Source organism: Cebidichthys violaceus, unplaced genomic scaffold (genome assembly GCF_023349555.1).
Source record: "Cebidichthys violaceus isolate CVI_PGR_0920_01 unplaced genomic scaffold, fCebVio1.0.p SCAF_13, whole genome shotgun sequence".
Lineage (NCBI taxonomy): Eukaryota > Metazoa > Chordata > Actinopteri > Perciformes > Stichaeidae > Cebidichthys > Cebidichthys violaceus.
The window spans coordinates 11,422,637-11,436,635 of NW_027176296.1; the positions used below are offsets into that span (position 1 = coordinate 11,422,637).

At 38.1% G+C, this 13,999-nt stretch overlaps 1 protein-coding gene across 3 annotated transcripts in view; it reads right to left on the reverse strand.

Annotated features, from left to right (window-relative positions):
• Window positions 1-13,999, reverse strand: part of nlgn1 (neuroligin 1) — a 429,789-nt gene that overhangs the window by 264,498 nt on the left and 151,292 nt on the right. The gene's annotated exons all lie outside the window — the stretch shown is intronic.

Sequence of the window (13,999 nt, forward strand, 5' to 3'; positions counted from 1 at the left end):
ATCCCTCCTCTGTTGCTCTCTAAGGTCTCTTCCTCGTTTTTTGGGGAGTTTTTCCTGTTCTGCTGTGAGGGTCCCGAGACAGAGGATGTCATATATGTATAAATTGTAAAGCCCCAAAAGCCTCCATGGTCATGTTGATCTGTAATAGCCACTAGTGGTGTTGTCATTTATACCATGTTAATTTCTATGCAACAATGTATTGACTCTTATTTACACCAACTCTATCGACCTCTTCTCTCTTTGTCTATTTTTCAATTCAAGGTGCACCTTTTTTGCCGCTACAGCACATTGCTTACTCTGACTGCAACAAACAGATACTTCACACTCATGCTGATCAAAACCAAGGATGTGGTACAAGATAAATAATGTTGTAATTCATTCAATAACCCTTATTTCCTTTCTCCTGCCGTTGGTGTGCTGAAGCTAATATTATTGTTTACAGTTTGTTTACAGCTGCCTCTCCATCATCATTGAGGCAAATAGCTTCATGCATTACATAGTTTGTACGGCCGTTTTGGAAAGGGGGCCCCATAAATAATGACTAGGAATGAAATGGAAACTATGAGGAAAGCTGTTACTTTTCACCAGGCCGTGTCTATCTGCGCTGTTCACAATGTGCTGTGTCTGAAATATACATGAGGCTAAATGTGTCCCCGCTATGGCTGCAGCGACAGAGCGCTAAAAAAGCAGGAGCGGGAAATATAAGATTGATTTTTTTTTGGCGAGATGAATCTTTAAAATGAGGCAATGTTATGATATTTGTACCCCTGCCTCTTTGTGCAGTTGCTGTTGCTGTAATTTGTGGAACTACAATGGCTGATATTGGCGGTGCGCCGAAGGTTCAAATGCCCTTCATTTAATATTCAGAAAAGAAAAAGAATAAGCTGCTTATTTATTTATTGTAATGCAAGTGTCATGAATATGTATAAGCAACTATCAATGCTGTCACCTTGAGCAGGGTTGCATGTGTTTGTGTGTATGTGTGTGAGTGTGAATGTGTGCATGTCTGGGTTTAGGTGGGTGGATGCTGCTGTGTGTGTAACTATTTGGAAAAACAATAGGTTGTAAAACAGTTCATACACCCAGCCAAGGTCATGCTCCCTGACCAGGAAAGAAACATTCAAAAGGCTCTCGACCAATTCATCATTTAATGTGAAAGTGAGTGAATTGTTCAATTCACAATATTCCTTCCCCTCTGAGTGATCTTGGACATGCTGGGTGTTTTATTATTATGCTGGCTACACTGAGTTGATAGCTTTTGTTTCTTTGTACATGTTAGTGATCAGTAAATTCATTGAAACTGAATTAAGATTTGTTGGCCTGATTGACTTCCTGTTGGCAGTCAAGACCATTGATTCTGCAAAACCACAATTTATGTTCAGTCATGGGATTTCAACATCCAATAGCAACATTTTTTGAAATATGTAACATATACAGTTGAGTACAGGCCCACTACATTGAGGTTAAGCTTGGGGAATGAATTGTGGCTGTGTTCACACTAAACGCAAAGCAACCTTTTCGTGCAATTACATACAAAGTCAATGCAAAGATACAAATTGATGCGAATGACTGGTGTTGTTGAATCAGAAATGGTGGAAGATGATTATTGTAGCCGTCTGTGGTACCTAAATTCTTACGGAGACTGGACTCTCTATGGTATAAACAATAAAGTCGCTGCAGCAATTATGCCTATATGACTTTATTTTGAGTGTATCATGCAAAGTGTAAATCAACTTCTGAACAGGGCAGAACTATTGCAATCAATACAATAGATACATTTGGTGAGTTTTGCATCCCTGCAGACTGCGGACATAAAGGATTTTTCTCGTCTTGCTGTTCCTGAAAGGCCTGACAGATTCAGCTGGGAACTAACAACACAGCAGAGGAGAAACCGATGTCTCTGATTTCCAAGCACTTTAGGATCAACTGATGCATGTTTTGATGATGATTCTGTTCCCATGCATAATAAAGACTCAATGGAAAACTGAACTTTAAAAAGGTGAATGCTGTTTGGAAGTAGTTGGCTGACTATGAGAGCCCAGTGAATAAAACAATGTTGGCACATTAATCACTTTGCTTCAAAATATCTAGTTCGGCTCTCTGTTCTTGCTCAGTGCAGATTCTGCCATTTCCCAATCTCAATATCATCAATGAGATCATTTCTTTGCTTAATACTTTGGGTTTACTGTAATCTGTGTTTGTAAAGCAGTTCGTTGTGCCATTGTTCAGTGGTTATTTCTGAAGCACATACAACCCTTTATCCAGATGGTACAGGCCAGTGAAGGTGAGGCGTAAAAGCCTTTTTACTGACTAGCGCAGTATTGAAAGCTGTGGTGTCATTGAAATGTAGCGGTGCCTACACTTCAAAACACAGCAGCTAAGCAGCACGCCATCATTTGACACGCATCTATAGGTTCATGTAGAAAATGAAGCATTATTACAAAGCATACAGTACAATGTTGCCATGGATTCTGGATTCTGGTGTGTCTTATGTCTCTCCAACTACAGCCCACCAGGAAATGTCTTCATTGTCTTTGTAAAGTCAGTACTGTAAGTCACAGATGACAACATAAATAACTTGTACATTTGTCCTCGTCCACTGTGACAGCTTGACCACATGTCACCCATCAAGGTACAGCAGCCGGGAGGTGCCAATCGATGTGGGTAAAAACATTTGTTCCTTACGGGAATATTGACTGGTGTTGAGGCTGGAAATAAAACTACAGTGCATTCTGTCACAGGGTAGTGTATCCATGTGGAGCACAGTCCAGATCTCCATGACCTCACTCTCCCAAACTTTTCTCACATCCTTTTATATTCGGGAAAGCAGATTGCCATGGAATTCCCCGAACAAATTCATGCTCCCATGAGGATGACAATATTTGATTTTAAAGATCCCATGACATGTCCTCCACTACTACTTTCAGGACAAAGGTTACATGTTACGTACAAAGTCTTTATTACTTTCCATGGCAGCTGAATTATTGCAATATGACAAAATCCCATTCCATCTTGTCAGGCTTCAAGTAATGTTGTGTTTGCGGCAAACTAGCCAGTGACCTGACCCAAACAAATCCTGAAGATGGTAGCAATAGCATCAATTATATCAGAACTGGAGAGTATTTCTTCATTGAAAGGAGATCCAAAGATGACACTGAAGGCTTTTTTAGTTCATCCAATCATCTGCCCTTTTACAAACAATTGCCAGTGACAGCTTTCCAGATGGTTCTGTGACAAACCATCTGGTTTAAAGTCTTTAGGAATATTTAGGAATGTTGTTTAATTTGTTTAATATTCTTTGGTGAGATAAACATTATGGCCTATAGCAGGGCTTTGTCCTAATGCAATACAGGCCCCTTATATCTAACCCTAATCCTTGCCAGGAGTAGTAACTCTGAACAATAGGACAATTTTTTAACTCTAGCATTTGGAATATAAATTAACAAGGTTTGATTTTACTAATTTTGTTTACTGTACAGTCATTTTATAATTATTATCATCACAGAGAGAGGCAGTGGAAAACTCTTCCCCTAACCAGCAGCAACTGGTATGTGTCATCCCCATCCTGCCAGTAATTTCTGCTGCATTCTAGAGAGGCTTTGAATGGTAGAATAAGCTTTAAATAACTGTGGATATTGCAAACAGGGTACACTCTAACGTGCATTACTGCAGTTGTTTGGAAAAATAAAAGGCAGATTATGCTTCGAGGTATGATCAACAGCTAGTGTTTTCTACCATCAAGTAAGATAAAACCCTCTGACAGCCTTGTAAAAAGATAATAGTTGTTAGGCAGAGAATTGTGGCTACTAATAGCACCCTGAATTGCGGATCGTTTGTGTTCTATCTGCACGTCTCATGGTCCGACTCACAAAAGATATTGCGCTAATGATGTTACAACACAAACACACCTATCAAGTTCTGCAGCTGAGTGCAATACATATTTTTTTTGTGTCTGATTGCAATTATCGATAACAAAGTGAGAGAAATAACAATTAAATGTTCAGACTGCAATCTAAAGGTAGTTACCAACGAGGTGCTAAGGCATTCTTCAAAACGTAATGCAGGTAATTTAAAGTGACAGAGAGAAGATTCGGGATTCAACATCCTAGTCAACGTGGTTCAGTTACCTTTCACTCTCTAAAGATATTAATAATTTCACTGTAACTGTGTTTGTATATTAGCACTGATATTTGTCAAACTGTTTTTGCCTAATGAGGCTCAGTTGCATAGAAAGGGGCCAGTTTTGCACCAAATATATGTATACATAATATATTTGACCCTTTGTGGGTGCCTTAAAATTTACACGGTTTCTTTTATCCGTCTTATTTGTGCAGACACACAACCGTGTCACAGAGGAAAGAACTTCAAATGATCCTGACACATACACACATACCAAAATCCATGAAGACATCAGACAGATCCATAAGTGACATTTCAAGCTAATATTCTATATTGAAGAAGAACATTAGCTGAAAATGTAACTGGATGTGCTAATTCATTTCACTTAACCTGTTTAACCCAACAGTCCCGGTACCGGGTCAACCCCTGAGGCCTACAATAAATTGCGATGGAAGATGATCTATTTATAGAAGATAGTCACGTTATAAAGTTTTGAAAACATGGATTATTCATGTCAGAATTCGTAAATTGTATGTTGTCCAATTTACGTCTTATTACAAAGTATTTCAACAAGAATACTGATACCAATTTAACCTTCGTAAATATACAAGCAAGTTGTGTTCAAAAGATCCAGGATAATCAGTCTAGAATATCATGCTTAGCATTGCTGGAAAGTAGAAATCCCAAGCTTTCTATTGCTCATGAACACACCTCACATCCAAACACACAGTGGCAAAGCAGTCAAACTTCACATCTGAGGGAGTTCTCGCTCTTAGTACTTTAATGCAGCCAGCAGATGGCAAAATACAGCAACAAGTTTGTTTTGATTATATTCTCATGATTCAGGGGATTCTTATGATATTTGAGCCCTGTGGGCCTTTGCTTTCTTCATTTAACTGCTTTATAGCATGGAGCTCTTTGGTCATATATTGTGTTTATTACTATTGTTTACTGCTGTTTTTGGGAGATTTATGTTATTTGTAACATGGCCGTTTGGAAAGTGATTTGAAGTGAAACTCCCAGTAAACAACCAAAATGGAAACAGTAAACATGGCAAAAACATGGAGACTGTAGTAGTATATTTTTATAAATTGTATCATAAATGTTGTATTTTATTGTATTTTCATCAAATGTACAGTCCCAGTTGTAGTAGAAGAGTAGTATGAGACAGTGAGTTGCATAATTATCTATAGATCTTAATTATCATAGTGATATTGTCCTTGACATTTAGATTGTATACTAGGCAAGGATCAAAATCTAAATTGTTCCTTTATTGCATCCCCCTTGACTCTGAAATGGTAATAAAAATTGGTTTACTTAAAATGGATTAATATTCCTTAGCTTCATACCTTTCAAAGGAGACCAGAAATATGCATAAGCCTTATGGTTGAGAAGCCATTCCTGATTCATTTTGTGTATGCCATTTTAGGCGTTACTTTTTCCGAGGGCTACTGCATGCGGCCCTTTATTTATTTCTATTTATACTAGTACTGGGCAACGATTTAAAAATTTTAGTCACGATTAATGGCATGTTTTTTTGCAATTAATCTTAATTTTAAAAGTACTGCTATATGAACAAAAGTTCAATAACATTTGGTTTGCAAACAGTTAAAACAAATAAGGTGTTTTTTAACAGCAGTATTCCCTTTACACAGTAGCAGTTAAAATACAGTTATAATGATTCTGATCATAGATATTCAGCCGGTGTTCACAACTTTATTTTCATGTGTGTAATAGATGCAATTTGAAATATACACCTTGAAAACTGCAAACCTAAGTCATGTCTAACTAAATGATATGCTTGTTATACATATTCCAAACAAAAACACTTTATAAACTCTACAAAAATAATTTTTCCTTTTTTCCTTTTTTTGGTATTTTGGTCAGACACATGTTCAACTCTGATTACCGTGTAATATGTGTGGTAATAGTTATAAGTACGTTGGTACATAGAGGGTGATAAGAAGCTGTACAATGAGGGACTTAGGACCCAGGGGAATGTAGGTGAAGGAAACAGGAAGAGACGCCACACAAACAGCTGTTCACTGCTAGCTGCCCTGTGTTACGGTTTAACCAATGCGTCTGTTGTTGTCGTAGTTACGGCAGCTGTTGCAAATTGACGGATTCGGCTGAAGGTCGCCAGTTAACCGTGGTTAACCAGTAATACCTGGTTAAACCGTAACACCGGTTCTTGTGTTAAAAATGTCCGCTTAATAATAAAAAAAAAAAACTGCGTTAACGCGCGATAAAATAATTGTCACCGTTAATTAATTAATGCGTTAACGCGATAATAAGGCGTTAACTTGCCCAGCCCTAATTTATACTTATAACTTTTGGTCCAGCACCAGCCTACAACGTTTTTGGCTGTGTACGACCACTTAACATTATTACTGCACAGACATTCACCCTCCAATCACAACACAATACCTTGAGAGGAAACACCAGCATGTAGAAGTTAAGTTGTGAGTGGAGGTGACCGAGACCCTCAAGGGAGACCCAAAAACAAGACGGGCCCTGCCTATTCTTGCCTTCTATTTCCTCCACTCTGTTTGTGTGCACGTGTGTGCGGCCCGTCCCCCAGGATCCTCCTTCAACAACTGCAAAACTGGGTCAAAGCCCGAGGAATAGTTGAGAAAAAGACAAGAGCAGGAGAAAAGGACAGTGAGGGAAAGTGAGATGTAGGAGGGGGAAAAGGTCAGGACAGATAGAAAGACAGAGACAGACGTGACGGAAAAGGCCAACCTGTGCAGAGGGAGATCAGATGGAGAGAAAGAGACACAGGAAGAAGACAGAGGTGAGGGAGACAGGGAGTCGTGAAGGCAAACGGTGAAAATTTCACCTTCTATGAAGTTGCCTCCATCTTGATGAAATTCACATTAACAATGGAACTTCTATGCTAAACCCCTCCGGAATGGAGACGTGCAATGCAACATGTTGAAATATTTCCGGAACTATTTGCGATATAAACAGCTTGTACAAGCGCTGGGAAATGGCCTAGTTTGCAGTTAAGTGTCCTAGTTCGGGTCTTAAAAGCCAAATGCTTAATTCAACATGAAGTAAACATAAAGGGAGTTCCAGCCCCCAACAGAGACCTTAAAGAGAGTCTTTTTTCATTCTTTGTTTTTCAAGGTCTGACAGCGTAGAAGGGTGAGCAGTTGATTCCATGAAGCACACAAGCAGTGTGCTGTGAGACTAAATACTCAGTCAGTAAGTGTGCAGCAAAAAGCATTTTGTCTTTATTTTACATATAACTTGTCATTTTTACATTTTAAACACATGAGATACATTTTTTTCATTTGGACAAAGACAAACTAGCTAGCCAAGCTAGCCGTATCGTGGCTGTAGCTTTATATTTAATAAACATATCCTGGCTGCAGTTGTATTTTGAATGACACAAGAGTGGTTTTAAAATCTGGGCATTTTAGTCTTAACTTGGCCAAAGAAAACAGGACCTTTTTTAGTCATTGAAAACTGTTTTAGTCAACATATTATATTGAAAATGGCAGAGATAGTTTAGCTGGAGTAGATCGACTGTTTATGTCATTGTTAACTTTAACTCATGAAAGTAAGTTACTCCTGACTGAGCTCATGTACCTGATCTGGAGCGAGCAGCACAGGACATAAATCTGCTGCCTTGGACAAACCCCAAAAAAGTATAAGATTTCATGTCGTCTTCTTTTTTAGATTTTGATGAAGTTTTATTTGAAAAACTGCATTTTAGTCACATCTTTTTTTTGTCAACAATATTGTACGTTCATATAGTCATAGTTAATGTTTAATGATGTCGATGTCCTCATCTCGTCTTATTTGTGGAAGAAAAGGATGTTGAAGAGATATTTTGTCAAAGTGTTCATTCGTAAAATAAACATTGGTGAGCTGGGGACAAGACAGAATTTGTACTATAGGGCTAGATTATATTAGAATGTGTTAAATGAGACTTTTTAACAGCGTTTTAACATTTAACAGCAGGAATGCTCTGTATGTAATTTACATGGCCTACATTAATTATAAAAAATGTCATCACATTCTAATGATATTGCATTTTTTTACACGCTGGTCAACTGCTCCACACAGATTCCAAGTTAAACGTACTTTATTTTCAGTCTTGCCGAGGCCGTATCCAGCACTGCCAGTCAAGATGGATATCACATGTTTACATGGGTTTCCTTTCTGAGCTGCAGCTCTGCTCAGACATCAACACAGCTGACGGCTTGTTTCCAGAAAGCAGTCCATCTTTCATTGCACTGACTTTTGCCGCTAGCTGCTAAAATGTCATAGAAGTGCGTAGACACTGAAACAACAAAATCTAGCATGCTTAAATATAGAACAGCCTCATGACAAGTTGCTATGCCAGCTCCAAACCAATGAATTATTAAAGACAAAACCACTCTGATATTCTCAACATGTCCTGATGTCAGATTCAGATAAATATATTTGTCTTAATATATTCAATAATATTAATGCATTTGCCATTATTATTCACAGTGTTTGGATTTGTGCTATGAACTGCCCTCTTGCATGTACTTCTGCATCAGCTTGTGTTTTTCTGTTACCCATAATGCCTTTTGACAACCCGTAGGGTTGAGGCATCAACATGCCATGCCAGCATTTAGCTGTTGGTTTAGTGAAGACAGAGGTAATAAAAGTACAGAACCAGCAAGAAGAGAGAAACAATGGTCCAAAGATATAGATAGCTACTTAGAATCACTGATTATTTTCCTCCTTGTTTTTCATGTATTTTTAAAAATATAAATTGTCAGAGTATATTTTACAGCTTACTTTTTTGCCAATACTAGATACAAAAACAAAGTTAATCATTTTAGTAATTGTATCTACAGGCCTCTGAAATTCATACATAAAAACATTTGTAAACTGCATTACATTACAGCACCGCATTGCTACAAAACAACTACAGAATGTCATTCAAATCATTTTGTAGTTCCAATATCGACCTTACATAAAACATTGGCATCCATTGAAAGCCATCACAGATGTGTAGCAATGATTTTTACTAATATGCATGTCATATGAAATTGTGTCTGATCTCAAAACAGAAACGCCTTTGTTCTCCTTTCAAGCAACTTTCTGTGTCACTTTTTTTTTTTTTTAACTTTTTGTTCAGTTAGCCGTCATCTGTGAGACGTGAGCTTCTATTGCATTTACTTCAATCTTCAAAAATGAATGCATGCTGCAGGGAGAGAGAAGACCAACCGTAGTGCTGCTACCACTGATCTCATTACAGAGACCGCTCTCTCAGCATGTGATAACTTAATGACCGTACTCCATCCAGACACATCAAAAACACTACTTTAACCACAGAAGGCTTCTTTGAACCAGCATGGCACCGGACGGTACAATAGTCCTTATGAGGACACGGAGATGAGTCCCACAGCAATTACACTGTGCGTCACTCACTTTCACTGTCTCTCTCTGTGTCCTGTTTTTTGTCCTTCTGACTCCATTACTACCCAATGTCTGCCTTTTCATGCTGCTCTTCATCACTGCCCATTATCTGGCACTCTACATGTTGCCCCTTTTAACCTTGGTTCTCTTTGTTCCTTGTGAACCATAGTTAGTATGCAGTGGGACTACAAAACCACTTGGTTAGTAACAGGAAAAGGCAACGTAGCATTAGTCAATGGTTTCACACAGGACATGGAGAGCGGTGTTCTGGGTGACAGTCTGGTATTTTAAGAGCCAGCACCCCTCCCTACATGGACCTTATCACTCTTTATCCTTCGTCACCTGTAGGGGCTCACAATTACATGCCAATTATAGTATTCTTATTAGTGTGTTGCACTTATTGTATTCGTATTGGCTTGTTTTTGCACTGTACTTTTGCTCTGGTTTATGTTCTGGTTCATGCTCTTAGATGCTTGAGTAAACAAGGAGATGCACTAATGACTTCTGGTGACTAGTAGTTCTCTTGAATACCTATGTTGAATACACTTATTGTAAGTCGCTTTGGATAAAAGCGTCTGCTAAATGACTGTAATGTAATGATATACAAATAAAGCTCATAATGTGTGTAGGTATAGCTAAGAACAGTGTGTGAGAACAGCCTGATAAAAGTGGTCCACTTCCAGTTCTCTGTTGCACTTGTCTAAATAATTGCTCAACCTTTTCGAGAATCAGTAAATGGATCTTCAAGATCTTTGGGAGCGTTGTGAGCATAAGTTCTGAATATCTCTCCAGAAAAGAAATCTAAGGTTCCAAATATCCACTCATGGTGATTTCGCACCTGCAGCTCCAGGATGGTTTCCCTTTGGACAGAGATTTTTTTTTTTTTTTTTTTTTTGCCATTTCACATAAGTTCTAAACTGTTAGACAACACAACAGTAGTACTGATGTGACACTGAGTGTGTTACTTAAAAAAAAAAAAGAAAAAAAAAAACAGAACACAGATGATTTGATTGATCATGACTGATTTGAGTCCCTCCCACAATTTAACTCTTCCAATCCAACCCAGTTACCTAATGCATCGCTGTGGCTGCACACATCTAGCCATGAAATTACCCTGTCACTCACCATGATCTGTCCACTCACACCATGCACCACTGACCACACACTGCTACTGTGTTACTGATAATGACCGAACTGAACGAATCCACAGAAATAGACTTTGCCACTGTGAAGGGAACCTCCAGAATGCTGTAGAACTGACTGTAGATTCCACAAAGACTGTATGGTTACCAGTAGGGCCTCTGTGTGACGCTGTACAACTGCTACAAGACAGACATGACTCCCGTGAATAAGAGCTAACCAATTAACTGATTTTGTCTCCCTAAGAATCCTAGTAAAATGACACATCATGGAAATATGGTATATCTGTTGCCGGCCTCAATATTTAGGTACACTTTATATCCTGTTGACAACTGCATTGCCAGACAACAATGTCGAGATGATTCTGCAAAACGCTGATTGCATTTAACTTTATTTTTAAATCCAATGCCTACTATACATTTTTTAAATTGTGTTATCTAAAATATTACTGCAAAGCAACTGTGATATGGTTAATATTATTGGAAGATTGTAGTTAACAATTGTACTTAAGCATTCATTTTACAGTCGGGCAACATGAATATTGGCGAATAAACAAACTTTATTAAGGTAAGGGGACGATTGTTGGTACATTTAATAAAAGGGCGAAGGTTTATTAAAGGTTTGTAACAGAAAGGCCTGAAACCTGATGCAGTGCACAGCCATCCACTGCTGCAACCTCGACCTCGCTACATATAGGGCACACTACTTCCTGTATTAGCACTGAAGGTAGGCACTGGAAGTAAATCATGATGTGCAAAATCCAATAAAGGCGTAATTCTCAGGTATGACCACCTGCTTCGAATGTTATCAGCCAATTAAATGGTCTTCATAAGTTGTCATCAGGAGCATAGATCTGAGGTGTGACTGTCCTACTGTACCTACTAATTGGGTCAGTAAGCTGTTACCCTCGATTGGTAAACTGGATCACCGCAGTGGGGTTCAAAATTGTCAGGCAGCAACTTCTATTGTCCATTGTAATTATGACGTGAGGAAAGGAGGAAATCAGGTGACGTAATATAAAGAGCAACAAACATATTTAAGTTGTGTGCGTAAGGTCGCTCAAGCAATGTAAACCTAACCATGTAGTTTTTTTTCAGATCAAAATATGAATCACGTCTAAATCACAACCTTTTCTTTTGAAAGTGCAGTTTTCCTATTTTGCTCTATCTAAAGCATTATAATGGAAGTGATAACAACTGATAACACCATGGGCTGATAACATTCAAAGCGATGTTATCACAGGCTGGCACAGATCAGGACAGAGTGAAAGTATGAAAATGTACTTCATTTTTTTATACCACCTTATTTTTTTTAACTAGATGTCATAAAATTTGACCATCTGCTTGAAAGCATTCATCTGGCCGGCTCCTCAGTGATCACGCACAGCTTCATCAGCTTGTTCTGAGCAGACAGGTGTGGAAGCTCTCATGTTCCTGGTGTAACATAGCTCAAATCAAAACAAGCAAACAGCTTGTGTTCTGAGATTACAGCTTCAGATAATTTTGTTTAGAATGACCAATGCTATATTGAACAGTCATTCCAAAACATGTCAGCCATCTAAGCTGTACGCTCAACCAGCCTAACATACATGTTGGGTATAGTATTTTAAAGTCCAGGTAGATGGCTGATACTTTTAAGTCTGCAAATAGAAGCAACATTTGTTCTTTTTTTTCTTTTTTTTTATTGATTTAAAAATTCCAATACTTTCCATATTGTGAGGAATATCTCTCAGATTTAAATCTACCTCAAGTCCTTTAATGTGTCATCTGTCTGTTCTGGCTAAACACATTTGAATTAATTTTTTGACTGATATTGCAGTTGCGATATGATTTGAAAATTGCAGTTGGTCATATATATATATGTATTATGTAGCCCTACTGTCTGTAAGAATTGTAGTAAGCTTCTTATTTGTTCACAAATGAGGTAAAGTGAACACTGTAAATATATAATAATACCTGGACTGAATGAACCAACATTTTGTAATAATCTGCTGCATTTGGTAATACATTATTAGATATTACAGTGATTATTACAAAATGTGGGTGTTGCACTTTTTTTTATGAAAATGTATTAGTACATTATACATTATGTATTAACCAACCAACATGGATGTCTTCATTCATAAAAAAATGTCATGAAATAAATATTTTGTGCTTTCAAGCTCAAATAATTAAAAAAGATACAGTTAATTATCTACATTATTATTATTATTATTATTATTATTATTATTATTGACCAACACCACAAGTGTCACTGTATTCCTTAGCTCTCTTGAACACATCTTGAAACATCCTCTGCAATAAGTAATGATTTATAGCAAAATGTGGGGACATGTATAACATATTGCATTCAAGCTATTTATTACAAAATGCAAGAGATCACTGCAAAATGTGGCAGTTATTACATAAGAAAGTGAAAATGTATTACTTTCTGTAGTTATAATGCAGTGTTAATAAATAATGTGTTGTTGAACTTTGTCTTTTGACAGAGTAAGCCACTACATACTGTTAACAAAATGTGACCTACATGCATTCATGTATGTACACTTCAATAAAGTGATGCACAGCCAGTGGGTAATTGGGTAACACTTTCTACCTTAACAAAGCCACAGATCCACCATCTTGCTTTTCTTTTCTTCTCGTTGTTTTCTTAACCAAAGCTCCAGATTGTCTGGGTCTTGGTTTTATAATGGTGATTCTCCATGCTGTATGACTAACATGTAAGCTTCTGTAATCTCCCAATTTAAAAGCATTCCCCCATTGCGTCTCTGTGTGTACAACACGTCTGAGGAAAGGAGAGGTTAGAGTGCACATGTATCTGTGTAGTAAGTAGAGGAGGAATGTACACTAAGTGATAATGCAGCCTGCTGCCAAGAAAATGACATTAACACCCAGACTTTATCAAGGACATTGTCAGCAACTGTCTCTCCCTCTCTCTCACACGCACACGCACACACACACGCACACACACACACACACACACACACACACACACACACACACACACACACACACACACACACTCACACAAACATGTATAGACACTAAAAAGCGTGCACACATCCAGGGAAGGAGAGGCTGGGAGACAGGGAGAGAGACAGAGGGGAGGAGGAGGGCATTATCTTGATGAAACAGTGCTTGATACAGTAGACCGGGCCAACCTGAACACAGCTCTGCCTTCTTTTAATGGAGATTACACAGTCAAGGTCTAGCCTGAGCTCATCTTGTTTAACACTGCATGCAACTACATCACTGTGTGTGTGTGTGTGTGTGTGTGTGTGTGTGTGTTTGTGACAGCGTGTCTGATCTAATATGCTCCTATCTCCTTACACATCAAG